The sequence below is a fragment of the Hyperolius riggenbachi genome, chromosome 3 (assembly GCF_040937935.1).
Source record: "Hyperolius riggenbachi isolate aHypRig1 chromosome 3, aHypRig1.pri, whole genome shotgun sequence".
Lineage (NCBI taxonomy): Eukaryota > Metazoa > Chordata > Amphibia > Anura > Hyperoliidae > Hyperolius > Hyperolius riggenbachi.
In genome coordinates, this window is record NC_090648.1 from 317195692 (window position 1) to 317213836 (window position 18145).

Below are 18145 nucleotides of genomic sequence, written 5' to 3' on the forward strand. Positions count from 1 at the left end.
TTTGTGTTACAGTTTTTTCTTCCAACAACAACAACAAATAACATTTGTAAAGCGCTTTTCTCCCGTGGACTCAAAGCGCATAAGCATGGCTCCGAACTTCGTGGTACAGAGGAAGAATTTTATAAGTCCGGAAATGGCAGGCTAAACAGGTGGCTTTTCAGTCTGGATTTGAATAGCTCCAGTGAAGGGGCTGTCTTTACTGGGTGTGGCAGGTAGTTCCAAAGAGTAGGGGCAGCATGACAGAAGGCTCTATCTCCAGATTTTTTGAGGTGCACTCTGGGAGTGACCAAGTTTATAGAACTTGCTGATCTGAGGTTGTGAGAGGTGTGGTGCAGCTTCAGCAAGTCCTTCATGTAGAGAAAGAGATTGAATGGGAGAAGCGCACAGCATCTGGAAAAAAAAAGCAGCAAGATGTCAGTTTTTATATGCTAGAGAGTACCTATTTTTATATGTACCAAAAGGGTACCAAAAATATGAACGTTAGATAATCCTGTAAAAGGGATATAGCTTATGTCGATGGTTCCTGTGATTGACAAAAGGGGACCAGGAGCCCAGTGGTGCAGAGTTGAGTAAAATTTGGAAAAGCAAAATGGTAAGGATGTATATATTCACAAAGGTGGGTTGCAAATCCTTGTAACCACTGTCAGAGCAGGTGGGAAATTAACCCTTCCTGCTCAGTTTTCCAAGCATGTAGAAGTGCTCCTGCTTGCGACACAGCCACAGTAGTTAAGGCACCTGTTTTTTCAGTGGCCTGAGGAAGCGGGCAAGAACCCGCAAAACATGTTGTCATTTTTATGTGCTCAAATAAAAAAAACTGTCTCTGTAAGGGGAAGCCATTGGATAACCCAGAGGCTTCACCCATCCTCCTCGATACCACCGATCCAGCGCTGGGACCCTCTGAACACATTCGACAAGAACTTCATGCTCCCTTCTGAGTCCAAGCGTGGCTGCACTGCACAGACGCAAATACAGCTCTTGCCTGCGCAGTAGCACAAAGCCACTTGTGCATGTCTTTTTTCTCCATGCGCAAACGGCTTTGCACTATCGTGCAGGCGCCATACTAAATGTATCAGACATATTTGTGCCTGTGCAGTGCGGTTGCACGTGTACATGGACAGGAGTGCAGCCAGGATGAAGTAGGAGGTCCTGGCGAGCATCAGTGGGGTGGATGAGGATCAAAGAAGCCTCTAGATCATCAAGAGGCTTCCCTCTACTAAGGTTAGTATCTAACTTAACTTTTCTCCAGAACGTTTGCTTTGATGGAAGAACGTGTATGATGTAAACAAGTCTATTAAGTTATATCGGCTCTGTCTATCTCTATGGTGAACTATAAGCAGAAAACATATTTATTGTGCATATTGGTCAAATGTTAGTTTGAAGTTTTTCTACAACTCCAATAAAGAGTCACCTACTCAAAGGAATGAATATTTTACTGTAATGTGAAGGGGTGCAATGTGGCAGCCAGATTCAGCAAGGCAGATGCAAGGTCTGTCCCCATGTAGCTTGGCTGATGTCATGTGTTTTGAGATAGGCACTCAGAATGTTTCCAAACACTGTGGGAAGAAATCCAGACCCAAACATCTAGGCATGAACCATAACAACTACACAGTTTCTAATTGATGACATGGTTCCTGAATTGGGTGACAAGTCATGTTTCAACCAATCATTCACTGTCCTGTGACCTAGAGATGTCGTGACCATAGAATTTTCTGTTCGCAAATGGCAAAGGCTAACTTCCGCAAATGTTTGCGAACAGGCAAATCTGGCGAAATGCCATAGACTTCAATGGGCAGGTGAATTTTAAAACCTACAAAGACTGTTTCTGGCCACAAAAGTGATGGAAAAGTTGATTCAAGGGGTCTAACACCTGAACAGGGGTATGGCGGAGGGGGATCCATCTATGCCAAAAATTACAGATTTGACACAAAGTTGGGTTTTAATCCCTAAAGGGCAGAAATCACAGTATGCAAAGCTCTGGATGTCAGTGGGCTGTGGAGTGTCTCACACAGAGAAATGCAATAGTACTATCAGAATACAGTGAAATAATACTGCACTGGAGTGGTTCTGTACCTGCAACTTAATGAGGCAACAGCAGTAGTGTGCACACAGCTCTGGGTTGTCAGTGGGCTGTGTAGTGTCACACACACAAAAAACACAGGAGACTGATGTGCTAGCCCTCAAAACGGCTGTTTGGGGTGCTTTCATAGCAAGTGAAGAAAAAGAACACAGGCCTAGCTAATGCTTTCTCTACCTATCTGCAGCAAGTCTGACCCTACTCTTACTAACAGCCAGCAGAGAATTAATCCAATATGGCCACCACTACTGCTTTTTGATAGGGGGAGTGGGCCAGGAAGGGGTGGTAGCTGATTGGCTGCTATGTGTCTGATGACTGTGAGGTAAGGGTTCAAAGTTTAGCTCAATGATAATTAGGGTTGCCAGGTCGGCTGATGGAGAAAACCGGACAGGGGGTGGAGTTAGGGGTGGAGTTAGGGGCGGAGTCAGAAGCGCACTTTTATGTAGAGTGGGGCTAAAGCAATGGGCTTTTTTTTTTTTTAAAATTGATAGTATTTATATCGCACTGACATCTTCTGCAGCACATTACAGAGTACATAGCCATGGCACTAACTGTCCTCACCAGTAGTACTGGTCCAGTGCACATAAGAGACAGTTTTTCACCAGTAACTGCACATAAGAGACAGCTTTTCACCAGTAAATGCACATTATAAGAGACACCTTTTCGCCAGTAAATGCACATAATAAGAGACAGCTTTTCCCCAGTAAATGCACAAGAGACAGCTTTTCACCAGTAAATGCACATAATAAGACACAGCTTTTCACCAGTAAATGCACATAATAAGAGACAGCTTTTCACCAGTAAATGCACAAAAGAGACAGCTTTTCACCACTAAATGCACATAATGACAAACAGCCAGTGTTCCCAGTATATGTAGCCAGGGATATATGTGCCCAGTATATGTAGCCAGGGGGTATATATGTCCCAGTATATGTAGGCAGGGGTGTAAATGTCCCAGTATACGTAGGCAGGGGTATATATGTCCCAGTATATGTAGCCAGGGGGTATATGTGCCCAGAATAGGTAGCCAGGGGGTATATATGTGCCCAGAATAGGTAGCCAGGAGCTATATGTGCCCAGAATAGGTAGCCAGGGGCTATATGTGCCCAGAATAGGTAGCCAGGGGCTATAAGTGCCCAGAATAGGTAGCCAGGGGCTATATGTGCCCGGAATAGGTAGCCAGGGGCTATATGTGCCCGGAATAGGTAGCCAGGGGGTATATGTGCCCAGAATAGGTAGCCAGGGGCTATATGTGCCCAGAATAGGTAGCCAGGGGGTATATGTGCCCGGAATAGGTAGCCAGGGGCTATATGTGCCCAGAATAGGTTAGGTAGCCAGGTGTCCCCCGCCCCCCCCCCCCCCCCCCCCGCAGGAGGAGAACAGTGCAGCAGAGAGAGAGCTGGGAGCAGCGGTGGAGAAGGGGGGCAATCTCCCCCCCCCCTTCCCTCACCTTAGGGTGCTCTCTCTCCCCCGCTGTCTCCTCCAATATGATGTGCAGGCTGGCAGGTGGCTGCGGGCGGAACTTACCTCTGTGTCGCAGGCGCCGGAAGTTCGGGTCCCGCAGCCGCTGAGATTCGACTCAAAAAAGATCCGGATCAAAGATTCGAATCATTCATGAGCCGGACAACACTATTCAGACTGATTAGTGTTGTCCGGCTCATGAATGATTCGGATCTTTGATCCGGATCTTTTTTGAGTCGAATCTCAGCGGCTGCGGGACCCGAACTTCCGGCGCTGGAGCGACACAGAGGTAAGTTTCGCCTGCAGCCACTCGCCAGCCTGCACATCATCCCGGAGGAGACAGCGGGGGAGAGAGAGCACCCTAAGGTGAGGGAAGGGGGGGGAGATTGCCCCCCTTCTCCACTGCTGCTCCCAGCTCTCTCTCTGCTACGCTGTTCTCCTCCTGCGCTGCGGGGGGGGGGGGGGCTCTAAACCGGACAACTTAATTGTCCGGTTTAGCATGCCTTTTTGCACCGGACACAGCGCACAAAAACCGGACTGTCCGGTGTAAAACCGGACACCTGGCAACCCTATATGTAGGGGGCGAATCGAACAGGCCAAATGTCCGCTGCAGATGTGAACTGCCGATGTTTGCAGAATACTGCTCCCCCGGGGCACTTCTTGGGCCATCTCTACTGTGAACTTCATCTCTATGGGTGGCAGGGAGAGTGTTTAAAGTGTACCTGAACTTTTACAAACAACACATTTTTCTATTTGGCCTCAAAATCATCATGTCTATTGGCGGAGCTCAATCAAGAATTAAAGTAGCCTTTCTTTTTTTTCTTGCAACCCTCTTACCTAAATCATATTTGTGGAGCACTTGTGATATTGCTGTCACATGCACACAATGGCCACTATTTGCCATTAATTCCTAAAAACTGCCACAAAGTTGACATAGCTCCCTATCTGACCTGTCTTCACTTCCATCCAGATTGGAAGGATGGCCTGATCTAGGAAGGGTCCTAGTACACCTTCCAATTCATAATGATAGACTTCATCACTATGCAGGGGGCAGTAAAAAGCTAGTGGCAATAGAGCAATTAGGTCAGGAACTGCTGGTGCAAGCTATTAAGCTGATAAATGATCAGTATTGTTAAGATTTAATTCATTTACCTGAACTAACAGTGTATGATCACCTATATACAGATATGGCATTGGTGTTAAACCTGCAAAGCACATTCTGACCATTATCTTTATTATCAGCATATAAACATACTTCTTGTGAGCTAACCACAAGATCACTGGACTAGACTAGAGCAGTGTTTCCCAACCTTTTCCGGCCCGGGGAACACTGTCTGACCAAATTTTTCTCCGGGGAACGGCGCGCGCGCGCGGTGGGGGCGATGCGGCCCCCGGTTGTTTGCGCGACCTAGTGGACAGTGCCGCTATGGGGGGGTTGTGTGGCTGCATAGCTGGCATAGTTGCCCCAGTGTAGGGAGTTTAGTTGCCTCAGTATAGTGCCCCAGTATAGCCAGTATAGTGCCCCAGTATAGCCAGTATAGTACCCCAGTATAGCCCCCCAGTATAGCCAGTATTGTGCCCCAGTATAGCTAGTATAGTGCCCCAGAATAGTGCCCCAGTATAGCCAGTTTAGTGCCCCAGTATAGTGCCCCAGTATAGTGCCCCAGTATAGCCCCCCAGTATAGCTAGTATAGTGCCCCAGTATAGCCAGTATAGTGCCCCAGTATAGCCAGTATAGTACCCCAGTATAGCCCCCCAGTATAGCCAGTATTGTGCCCCAGTATAGCTAGTATAGTGCCCCAGAATAGTGCCCCAGTATAGCCAGTTTAGTGCCCCAGTATAGTGCCCCAGTATAGCCAGTATAGTGCCCCAGTATAGCCCCCCAGTATAGCTAGTATAGTGCCCCAGTATAGCCAGTATAGTGCCCCAGTATAGCCAGTATAGTACCCCAGTATAGCCCCCCAGTATAGCCAGTATTGTGCCCCAGTATAGCTAGTATAGTGCCCCAGTATAGCTAGTATAGTGCCCCAGAATAATGCCCCAGTATAGCCAGTTTAGTGCCCCAGTATAGTGCCCCAGTATAGCCAGTATAGTGCCCCAGTATAGCCCCCCAGTATAGCTAGTATAGTGCCCCAGTATAGCCAGTATAGTGCCCCAGTATAGCCAGTATAGTACCCCAGTATAGCCCCCCCAGTATAGCCAGTATTGTGCCCCAGTATAGCTAGTATAGTGCCCCAGTATAGCCAGTTTAGTGCCCCAGTATAGTGCCCCAGTATAGCCAGTATAGTGCCCCAGTATAGCCCCCCAGTATAGCTAGTATAGTGCCCCAGTATAGCCAGAATAGTGCCCCAGTATAGCTAGAATAGTGCCCCAGTATAGCCAGTTTAGTGCCCCAGGATAGCCAGCATAGTACCCCAGAATAGTGCCCCAGTATAGCCAGTTTAGTGCCTCCCGCCCGTCCCCGCGGCCGCCTCTGTTATTACCTTGTTAACAGCGGCCGCTCTCCCCTCTCCGGCGCGTGTATATTCAAGCAGCGTATCTCCGGCTGCTCTGTGTGATGCACTGATGCGGAAGAAAGGAGGGCAGCGACTTCCTGTAACGGCGATATGTATCGCCGTTACTATGGTAACCGAGCCCTGCCTCCTTCCGCATCAGTGCATCACACAGAGCAGCCGGAGATACGCTGCTAGCATATACATGGTCTGGAGAGGGGAGAGCGGCCGCTGCTAAGGTAATAACAGCGGCGGCCGCAGGGACGGGCGGGAGGGGGGATAAGAGCACGGCACACCAGGCAACGTTCCGCGGCACACTAGTGTGCCGCGGAACAGCGGTTGGGAAACACTGGACTAGAGGATGGAAGGGGAAGACACAGAAAATAATAACAATAGTCCTCTGTGATGATTTGCTCAGCTGCCTGTGCAGGCAGGCAGCCTTTTGACCATTGTGTAGGTTTGCATGCTGCAGGACTCTGGAAAGAAGAGCTTCTGTCAGTTTCGCAGCTTGTGCTTGCAGAGGAATTTGCATACGTTGTCATGCAAATTGCCTGGCCACATTCATTGGAGGCGTGTACTATAAGTACTATGTCTTTCCCACAATGCTTCGCTGGTCATAAGGAATTCGTCCTATGTAACACTCCTGGTGGGGTGTCAGCCTTACTCTCTGTTTGAAGATCAGCTTAGAGTAATTCCTGAATCTGCGCTAGGCAGGTTTTCCCTAGTGCAGTTAGGATTGTTTATCTGTTTGTTTGTTCTGTTGCCATTGTCCTGTCCCAACGGTGGTCGACAGGAAATGGTTCTGATCTCTGTTCTTGGAGTATAGCTGGTGCAGCGGTTGCTACCAGCTATCTCTTCTGATCTGTCTCTTTGGATCGCGCTAGCCACTTTTCGCTAGCGCTGTGGATCCTTCTGTTCTGTCTCCTGGGATCGCGCTAGCCACTTTCCGCTAGTGCTGTGGATCCTATCTCTCGCTTGTCCCTGTTTTCGTGTGTCTGTCTTGTCTGCTACGCTTGCTGAAGGCTCGGTGAGGTAACCGTTAAGCAAGCGCTCGCGTCCTCTGTTTCATGTTTGTCTGTTAATGGTTAGTTAGGCGTGCTTGTCTCTATTGTGCTTATCACGTGGAGACCGCGCATAACCGCGTGCACTGTTGCGAATGAGTGCGGTGTTCGCGGTTAGCTAGCGTTTGTTATTTTCCGTATCTCCTCATTGTTTTATTTGCTGTGCCTTTGCTACCCTCGTATTCTATTCTGATCTGCCTTGTGTCACGTCTGGCGATCGCACCTCTCGCGATCGCGTTCCTATTTCATATCTGCTGTTGTGTGTGCGCGGTCGCGGGGTGGCGACTGGATTGGCGCACACACATACAACCTGTCCCTTTGCTCATTCTCATTTGCAATCGCCTCTCTTGCGATTGCATTCTGCGCTTCGTACAATTCCTGTCTGGCATTTCTGGAGGTACAGAGGATTGGTTCCTCTGCACTCCCCAGCGCCATCTGCCTACAGGAATTTCCTTCTACAGGTGCTTAGCACCTTTTGCTGGGTGCCTGCAATTACATGCTTGTGGAGGATTTCCGCCGTGTCAGCGCACGCGTTGTGCGCTGATCACGGAGAAAGTTCCACAATCGTTACATCCTCCCAAATCCCATTTTGAATGAAAGCAGCATTAGTTCTAGAGTCCAGTGGAGACACTTAAAAACAAACAGTTATTCCTTACTCCATTCAGATTGGGAGATAATTGTCTAATGTCTGTTTGTAACGTAAAATGTATTGTATACACAGTAATATATGTGGCTCATATGACCCATGCACCTGCAGAGCAGAAGCCCACCCTGCAAGCTCCCCTACAATTATTTAAAGGAAAATAATTGTATTTAAAATATCTCTATAATACGTCTTAAAACACTCAAGTTTGTTTTACTTAACAGAGAACAGCCACATTAGAACATTTGGAAAGAATCCCGCCATGTGTGCATTTGCAAACACCTATTTTCGTAAAATAATTACATTTGCAAAAGTTAGCATAATCTTAGCACTATGTAATGCTAGGCACATAGAGGCATGGGAAAGCCGCTGCGTTTCTGACCTAATCAGAAGTCATTTAAAAAAAAAAATCCACCTTACCGTAATACTCTGGGTTATCATAATAAAAAATAACACACCATGTGCACCAGTTAACATTTATTACTAGAATTTTTTATGTCCCAGTTCTGTAACTCAACACATATATGGTGCTCAAGAGGCCTGAGCTGTACTAGCATTTTCACTTAGAGCAAACAGCAGTTGGGTGGTTTTATGAGCTGTGGTTAAATGGAAATATCTGCAGGCAAATTATGTAGTTTACCTATGTTGGGCACTGTGCAGTTCAGTAGTTGAGGAAAAAAAAAAGAATGCATACATACCGAGAATGAGCTGGAAATTGGGAAAAGTGCTGAGTGAGGTGAGTATGTAAAATACTTATGCATTCTCCAAATCAGCACTTAAAGCGGTAATAAACTCTGACATAATATTCAATGAAAAATGTGTTTTCCTACTTTTTATATCCCATTCAGTTATCATATTTGCTTTTGTGCACAACTATTATTATTCATTTAGAAATCACAAGTTCCCAAAGTAAAGTTTTATTTGTTTTGAAAGCGGCCATTGCATTTTATTTATACACATGTATTTATATTGTAATGTACCCAGTAATGATTTCTGAGCAGTGTATCAGTTCTGGACACATTAGAAGAAGTTTCTGCAGTCAGGGAATGTTTACATTCCTCTCTGCTACAAATAAGTAAGCACAAGATAATGTTATCACCAGTTCGGATGCGGATCTCCCTGCATGGAGCTTTCTATTGAAAAAGTAAGGGCCGGTTCACACGGATGCTTGGCGGCATTTACTGCCAAGCGTCTGGGACTCATCGGTTAAACGTTCCCATTCAAGCATCCTACCTTAGACAAAATACCTCAATCCAGGGCTATAAGATCTTAGGCGAAGAATTTAAACTTACCGTATTTTTCGGACTATAAGACGCACTTTTTCTCCTCCAAAAGTGGGGAGAAAAAGTTACTGCGTCTTATAGTCCGAATGCACCTTTTACCTATCTGGGTGCATGTGTCTGATAGGCTTTCTGTGATCTGCGTAAGGTCCGTATTGAGGCAGCAGAAACAGCAGCCCGAAGTCCCCGCACCAGCCTTTATAGTGTCCCCGTGGTGAGGAGGCAGCAGCCCGATATGAAGTTCCCACATCAGCCTTCATACTGTCCACACGGCGAGTCAGCAGCAGCCCGATATGAAGTTTGCCCGGATCATACTGTCCCTGCGGGGAGTCAGCAGCAGCCAGATATGAAGTTTGCCCGGATCATTCTGTCTCCACGGCAAGTCAGCAGCAGCCCTACCTAAAGTGTTCCCTGCATCAGCGTGGTCCGAGCAGTACAGGTCAGCGTCAGCCGAAATACCGGCAGAGTCCTATGAGGCTTCCGTACTGCGTTGTTTATTGGTGTCAGCCCATGACCTGCAGAGCACCACGCTGATGCAGGGAACACTTTAGGTAGGGCTGCTGCTGACTCGCCATGGAGACAGAAAGATCCGGGCAAACTTCATATCTGGCTGCTGCTGACTCCCCGCACGGACAGTATGATCCGGGCAAACTTCATATCTGGCTGCTGCTGACTCCCCGCAGGGACAGTATGATCCGGGCAAACTTCATATCTGGCTGCTGCTGACTCCCCGCAGGGACAGTATGATCCGGGCAAACGTAATATCTGGCTGCTGCTGGCTCCCCGCAGGGACAGTATGATCCGGGCAAACTTCATATCTGGCTGCTGCTGACTCGCCGCAGAGACAGAATGATCCGGACAAACTTCATATCTGGCTGCTGCTGACTCCCCGCAGGGACAGTATGATCCGGGCAAACTTCATATCTGGCTGCTGCTGACTCCCCGCAGGGACAGTATGATCCGGGCAAACTTCATATCTGGCTGCTGCTGACTCCCCGCAGGGACAGTATGATCCGGGCAAACTTCATATCTGGCTGCTGCTGACTCCCCGCAGGGACAGTATGATCCGGGCAAACTTCATATCTGGCTGCTGCTGACTCCCCGCAGGGACAGTATGATCCGGGCAAACTTCATATCTGGCTGCTGCTGACTCCCCGCAGGGACAGTATGATCCGGGCAAACTTCATATCTGGCTGCTGCTGACTCCCCGCAGGGACAGTATGATCCTGGCAAACTTCATATCTGGCTGCTGCTGACTCCCCGCAGGGACAGTATGATCCGAGCAAACTTCATATCTGGCTGCTGCTGACTCCCCGCAGGGACAGTATGATCCGGGCAAACTTCATATCTGGCTGCTGCTGACTCGCCACAGAGACAGAATGATCCGGGCAAACTTCATATCTGGCTGCTGAGGAGTCTACAGCCAGGACCTCCACACTGGGCCCATCTGCTTTTTAAAGAAGAAGATGCCACCCAGGCTGCATAGGTGAGAAAGATCTCATTGAGTTTGTAGTGGTTAGCATAGCTAGTTTTTGGGGGGAAGCAGGGGTTTGCGTAGTGTAGTGTAGCTGGGAGAAGGGGGCATCTGTGGATTTGTCAAGTGTAGTATAGTTGGTGGGGGCAGCAGTGGTTAGTGTAGCTGGGCAGTGTAATTTTAGAGACATCTTAGGGATGGGGTAAAGGTCCATAAGACACTCCTGGACCATGGATGTACCTAGGCTTCCCCCATATATCAATTCCTAATTTAATGAAAGCTCTAAAATTTTTCGAAGGGTTCTCTGGCCTAAAGCTTAATTACGAAAAAGCAGAGGCAATAGGCTTGATTCACAAAGCGGTGCTAACTGTTAGCACGCCTGTGAAAACCCCCTTAGCACGTCTAAACCAGCTTTTCGCGCGCAAAACTTAATGCGCGTAAAACTTTACGCGCGCACTGCACAGTGCGCAGGGCGCTCCGCGCGAAGTGCCCATTAAAGCCTATGGGACTTAGCGCGCGCATAGGACTTTGCGCGCAAAACTTTGCGTGCGATCTGATTGAGGAATCCGGTGCTAACCTACTTAGCACCCTGGTTAGCACGTCTAAAGACTTTGGACGTGCTAAGTAGATTAGCACTGCTTTGTGAATCAAGCCCAATGTATTGCAACTACTCAAAGGCGCAGGCCCTAGCTATTTCTAATCAGCACAACTTCCAACACCGCGAACACTACACACAATATCTAGGAATCAAACTCACAAATGACTATACTCAACTATACAAAAAGAATGATGTGCCCCTGTATTCTGGTTGCTCTGCTCAGGTTGTGGAACAAGTTTAATATCTCATGGGCAGGAAGGATCGCGGACGTGAAAATGACCCTCCTTCCCAAAATTTTATATTACTTTAGGGTCCTCCCGGCCCCAATCAAAAAACCTGATTTACTGATACTTCAGAAAGGAATAACCAAATTTATATGGGCTGATAATAAACCTCGAATCTCCCGTAAAGTACTTTACTGGCATAAGAAGGAAGGAGGCTTATCTGTACCTAACCTCCAACTGTATTATAAAGCAGCTCAACTTGCGATCCTTCCAACCATTTATAGTGAAACCCATGCCCCCAGATGGGTTTCTTTAGAAAACCTTCTAGTATCCCCCTTTACGTGGAAGGGCCTATTATGGTCTCACACTAAAGATATAAGTTCAGTGCGAGATAATTCTATTATACCTACCATACGCTGAAATTATGGAGATCAATTAGATTTTTGACTTCTCTCCAATCTACCCCCTCCACCCCTCCATACTAACTAAAATCAAATCTAACCCGGACTTCCCTGAAGGTCTCCAGGCACCGTCATTCTCATGGTGGTCAACAGAAACTAACCCTACAATCAAGGCCTACTTAGTCAGGGGAATGATCCCCACATGGAATCAACTGATAGACATTACGAAGCCCCGGGCTTCAGCCTGGCTAAATGTACGGCAACTATACCACTTTCTCTCAAAGTTGGCTAAGCCAGGTTCATTTATTCAACCCACGCGTTTTGAAAGTATATGTTTACATGACCCCATGCAGAAAGGTGTGCTATCATACCTTTACTCTGTACTCAATGCCCCACCACCCAACTATACGCATCAGTATCAAAAACAATGGGAGTCTGATCTACACACTCAATTTAATGACGATGAATGGACTCAGTGCTTGGAGACCCTATCTAGGGGAAGCTTGCAAACCACGAATATGGAAGTATCCCTGCGTTTGCTACACCGTACGTATCTAGTTCCCCATAGATTACACCAAATTGACCCCACAAAAAGCTCCCTTTGCTTTAGAGGCTGTAAGGTTACAGGCACAATGTTCCACATATGGTTTTCATGCCCAAGGGTCTCCCGTCTCTGGGGAAGGCTCCGCCTTTTAATTAACAAATTAATTCCTAAACCTATCACAATCGATCTGAAAATCTTCCTCTTAGGCTATAAACCAAAAACAATGTGCCCAGCATAAACTTGCCCAATTCATAATTTCTGCAGCAAAGATGCATATTGCTGCTAACTGGAACTCTCCCCACCTTGCTTATTTACAAATACTTGAGATAACAAACTGTATAATGTCTTGCGAGCGTATTAACGCTATAATTAACAATAGGCTACCCCAGTTCTTGAAGGTGTGGGGCCCTTGGGCATCTAGCAGATTGTCTAAAGGGGCTCAAACACAACTAGACCTTAACCCATCTGCCTGATCTTGTTCACTCAATATAGGCGCAAACATGTCTAGCCCATCTCCTTTATTCCTCCTCTGTAAGCACACTTAATACCTGGACTTCATAAAAACTTCAATAGTGCACCTCAAAATGCCAGATATAACCAGTTGTAACTTCTCGGTGGAACCGACCGTGATACTCTTTGTGTCCTTGCTTTATGTTTTCTTTTTATATTGTTTTGCATATTTGTTCCGATTATCGTAATGAGAGCGTAATTGCAATCTATACTCTAGGTAATTTAAATATCTGTGGCCCATGTTGGGCAGATACAGATTCTTTGTACAACGTTACCATGTTCTTTTGTCTATGCAACCCTGGCACTTAAGTGCCCAATAAAAGTTTGTTGAAACGAAACATTCCCATTCAAGTGAAAGGCGCGTTTAACATCGCACGGTTACCGTCGATTAGGGCTTGTTCACACCTAAGGCATTTTCACTATTTTTTCAGTGCCCTAAAATGCTTGTGCAATGATTCCTTATGGGACTGTTCATATTTGCGCGTTTCATCTGCTTTCCGCTGACCAAAGCGCTGCCTGCACCATTTTGGGGGCAATTTTGCTGTAATGGAAGGTAAAGGAAAAGCGCAAAATGCTCACAAAATCGCTTTGTGCAGCGATTGCGTTTTCATGAATAAATACATTGCATTTATTCATTTCTGGGTGAAAGAGTTTACTTCCTGACTGACATCAGGAAGTGAAAAAACAGAGTCGCTCTGCAAAAGCACTTAGAAAAGCGTCATGAAAATATCGTAGAGTGCACCGGGAGGGGGAAAAAAAATCACTTACAAAATCGCAAAACACTGGCCTCAGTGATTGCAATTTTAGATGTGAACAAAAACTTACAGTTGATTGTGCAAACGCAGCGTTTCGATCCTGATTTCCCCCATTGTTTCAGGCAACCCTGGACAGCTCATGCGGCTTCTAGGGTCGATTCACCGCCGCGTCTTCATGTCTCCTTGCGGGGACGAAAACCGCCGAATGCGACAGACGATCCCTGCAGAAAAGCCCCGAACGAGACGCCGCCAGACGAAACAGGAGGAGAAGCCGAAAGCCGCCTGTCTGTACCAGCCCCAAGTCCTGTGTTTTAACCCTGCTGTTCTGCTAAAGAAAAATTGTGGTAGTTGTGATGAACACTACGGAAAGCTGTGCGTAATCGCCAACGATTTCCGTATTGTCGAGCAGACTGTCAGTTTTGTTTTGTCACTCGGTTAAATGAACAAGAAGTGCATTTTGTTTTCTCTCTTCTCTTAAGAGCTCCCCCCATCACCCACACTGAATGAAAGCAAACCCCTCACCCACCTTCCCCCATGTCCTGCATTAAGTCCAGAGAGGAATGTCACACGTGGCTGGACCTCCTGAGGAGACCAACTGCTGCCTACAGTTCATCCCTAAAAAACAGGTAGAACCGGCATAGATAAGGGAGAGAGAACTTTTATGTATTTGTAATTCAAAATAGGCTTGTCACAGAAAGACAAAAAATACATTTTCTGATACCCATAAACCAGTTCTATCATCTACCCGAAATACAATTTTCTAACTGTTGGGGGTCAATCGGGAAACTGCTTTATTCCGCATGCGCAGACCGAATTCGGTAGACTAGGCATGTTTACCCTCATTCAATACAGGATCGCAGGCCGCTTGTGAATAGAGCCTCGGATTTGCGATACGCCAATCTGGGGCGGAGTCACGCAGATGATTAATAAATGTTACATTTTCTGCTCTGAGTTCTGGGGGCTGCGACCTTGCTGACTAGGAGGTAACTCCGTCTTTACCCCACCTAGTTTGGAGGTAATCCAGCCTCAATTCTAAGATTGTATAAATCTGGGGCCAGCATTGCCCGCCTCGTCTTTCACCATTTCATCTGCTAAAGAAGAGCTTCTAGCATGCGTTCCTACAGAAGGACCGAACACATGCATTGTTCCAAGGACTCTTACCATTAATGCCTAATTTAAACCGGACTCCTTTCTCCACTCTCCAAATGAACTGCTCAGCATAACTAAAGTAAGAACTTTCTAATTTAATCCTTTTTATTTTTAGCTATGTGTCTATGTGTTAATCTGTATAAATGTATGTAATGCAACTTTATTATTAAAACGTTTAAAAATCATTATGGTTACGACCTGCTCTGAATATACACAAACGTATCTATTCTCCTGGAACCGCTACCCTGTGTTTAATAGAAGTGTACATTTATAACCTGTATGTGCGGACCCAACTCAGATATTCAGATCTGACCCAGATTCCTGCATACTGCAAAGGGTTAACAGAGCGTTCTCGAAGTAGTAGCATAATTGCAGTAGCAGGCTGTGTAACCCGCTTGGTGGCAGATCTTTGATTTATATGAGTGTGGTGAATACTTTGGCGTCCGAACGCTCCCTCCACTAGTCGGTTCATCAACTTGCGAAGTCGGTTACGCTTTGTGATGAGCAAAATGACAGTGTAAGAGGATTTCTGACTCCGATCAATTGACCCCAATCGCGGACCGGCCCTTGCGGTCTGTGACATTGGTGGCAGCTTATTGGGATTTGTGTATGTTCGGAACATCAACAGCAACGTTATTTGATTAACCTGCCAGAACAAATCAAAATCTGTCATCGATAACCGGTGCATTACCATTTATATAGACTAAACGTATAGCACAGAGTTCCCCCTAGTGTTGGGCGAACAGTGTTCGCCACTGTTCGGGTTCTGCAGAACATCACCCTGTTCGGGTGATGTTCGAGTTCGGCCGAACACCTCATGGTGTTCGGCCTTTTAAGTTCGGGTTCGCCCCGAACTTCTGTATGCCCCCGAACAGGGCCCCTGTTCGGGCGAACAGGGCCCTGTTCGGCCGAACAGGCCGCAATACGGCCCCCCTATGGGGTCGCAGGCATAAGGGGGGAGCATGCCCCGATCGCGGGGGGGGGTCGGAAATTCCCCCCACCCCCTCCGCTAGCGCTCCCCCCTCTGCCCGCTTCCCCATTCAAAAGTTTCAAGAAGTACCTGTATAGCGGATGGCCTGGCAGTGGCACTGTGGAGTGAGGAGGAGGAGGAGTCCGGAGAGTGACGAGTTGAGGGAGGCCGGGCAGCGGGCGTGAGGTCAGAGAAAGGGCGAGTTCCGCCCTTTCTCTGACCTCACGCCCGCTGCCCGGCCTCCCTCAACTCGTCACTCTCCGGACTCCTCCTCACTCCACAGTGCCACTGCCAGGCCATCCGCTATACAGGTACTTCTTGAAACTTTTGAATGGGGAAGCGGGCAGAGGGGGGAGCGCTAGCGGAGGGGGTGGGGGGAATTTCCGACCCCCCCCGCGATCGGGGCATGCTCCCCCCTTATGCCTGCGACCCCATAGGGCCCCCAAAATAGGGATGTTCGGGAAGTTCGGGGTTCGGCCCGAACATGCCGAACATCTCGGCCATGTTCGGCGAACTTTCCCGAACCCGAACATCCAGGTGTTTGCCCATCACTAGTTCCCCCCCATCCCTTTTTCTACCCTATCTTTTATTTAGCAACAATGGCTGATGCAGTGGGATACAAGCGAATGCAATTGCCTGATCTGGTAAACTTGTGTGAAGAAAGAGGCATTATGACTTATAATAAAACGAAACTGCAATTAATCGAGGACTTATTGCGACTGAATACCCAGCCGGATCAGATGCTGGGAGAGCCCTCGGATGGTTCAGAAGTTACTGGACCTGGGAGAGCTGTAAGTGAGCTGTTGAATCGAGTTGACACACTTTCCACCCCAGGGGAAAACAGAGCCCGAGTCTGAACATTTGGCACTAAATGCAGAGGAGCATGGTAACCGGCAGGAGCCCGTCCATGCAAACCTTTCCTGTGTTCCTGAGGCTGGAATGCAGCATGCTTTACAAAGGCTGGCGGATACAAATCCTGAGCTGTACCTGCAGATTGTCAGAGAAAACGCTGACCGTTCAGAACGCCAGGCAGAAAGGGAAGCTTCAGAACGCCAGGCAGAAAGGGAAGCTTCAGAGCGCCGGTGGCTGGCTGAGCAAGAGGCGGCAGAGAGAGAATCCGCACGCCGACACGACCTTGAAATGGCCAAACTGCGAGTGCCAGGCCAAAATCCCTCGCCAAGTGCTCCGGAGTCCCGGCCCACAGCAGGCCCGTTTGGGACTCCCAAGTTTAAGTTCCCTGAAATGGAGAAGGGAACCGACCCGGACACTTACTTGCAATCCTTTGAAAAAACTTGTCGTCAGCATCATCTGCCCCAGGAGCAGTGGGCAAGATTTCTGACCCCCAACTTGCGGGACAAAGCGCTTGAGGCGTTTGTGGACTTACCCGCTGGAAAAGACAATGACTATAATGCGATAAAAGCTGCAATTATTAAGTACCAGCTGACCCCAGAGGTATATCGCAAAAAGTTTAGGGCCCTGCAGAAAAGCCCCACAGACACTAATGCAGACCTGGTGGGTCGCCTGCTCACTGTGTTCAGGCAGTGGTCACGAGGCCTCAACAAAGACTCTCACCAAGGTCTGGAGGACCTCATCGTACAGGACCAGTTACTGCACTGCTGTCCACCAGAGGTCCGGCAGTTTGTCTTGGAGTGGAAGCCTGAATCCTCCAAAGCTGCCGCAGACCTCGCAGACACTTTTGTGGCCACCCGTGTACCGGGCAGCCGCAAACCTCCATCCCAGAGCTGGAAAGGGGGGAGACCTATGCAACCTAGCTCTCCTCCCCCTGTGAACCGTGGGAATCGGGTCCCACAGCCACAGATGCCGGAAGCTGCACCTGCCACTCGTTCGCCTGATGCAACATATGTTCCGAAGTGTTACCACTGTGGACAGCAAGGACACCTCAAGTCTGCTTGCCCCGAGGTGAGGACGCCGTCTCCAGAGCCTAGCCCAGAATCGGCTAGCGCATCCTCTACTGCACATGCCTAGCTCATCAATGGAGCAGCAAATCCTCGACTTTCCGGAAATCATCAAGTCGTGGAAGTAAACGACCAGATCGCTGTCGGTTCCGCGACACTGGCGCAGAGCTTACCTTGGTTCGTTCTCATCTTGTTGCTAGGGAGAATTTCCTTCCTAATGAGCGTGTTACACTTGTGGAAGTTGGTGGCACACACGCAAGCCAAAGTGTGAGAGGATTTCTGACTCCGATCGATTGACCCCGATCGCGGACCGGCCCTTGCGGTCTGTGACAGTAGTATATTATATATGCTGTAAATAATCTTTTAGAGCAAAGAAAAAATGCTGGGTTTTATACCACTTTAAAGACTAGTTAAAGTGACACTAAAGTGAAAAAAACGTATGATATAATGAATTGTATGTGTAGTACGGATAATTAATAGAACATTAGTAGCAAAGAAAAGAGTCTCATATTTTTATTTTCAATTATAAAGCTTTTTTTTATAATGCTGCATCATCCTCTAATATTTGCGATTTACAAACTACACTCTGCATT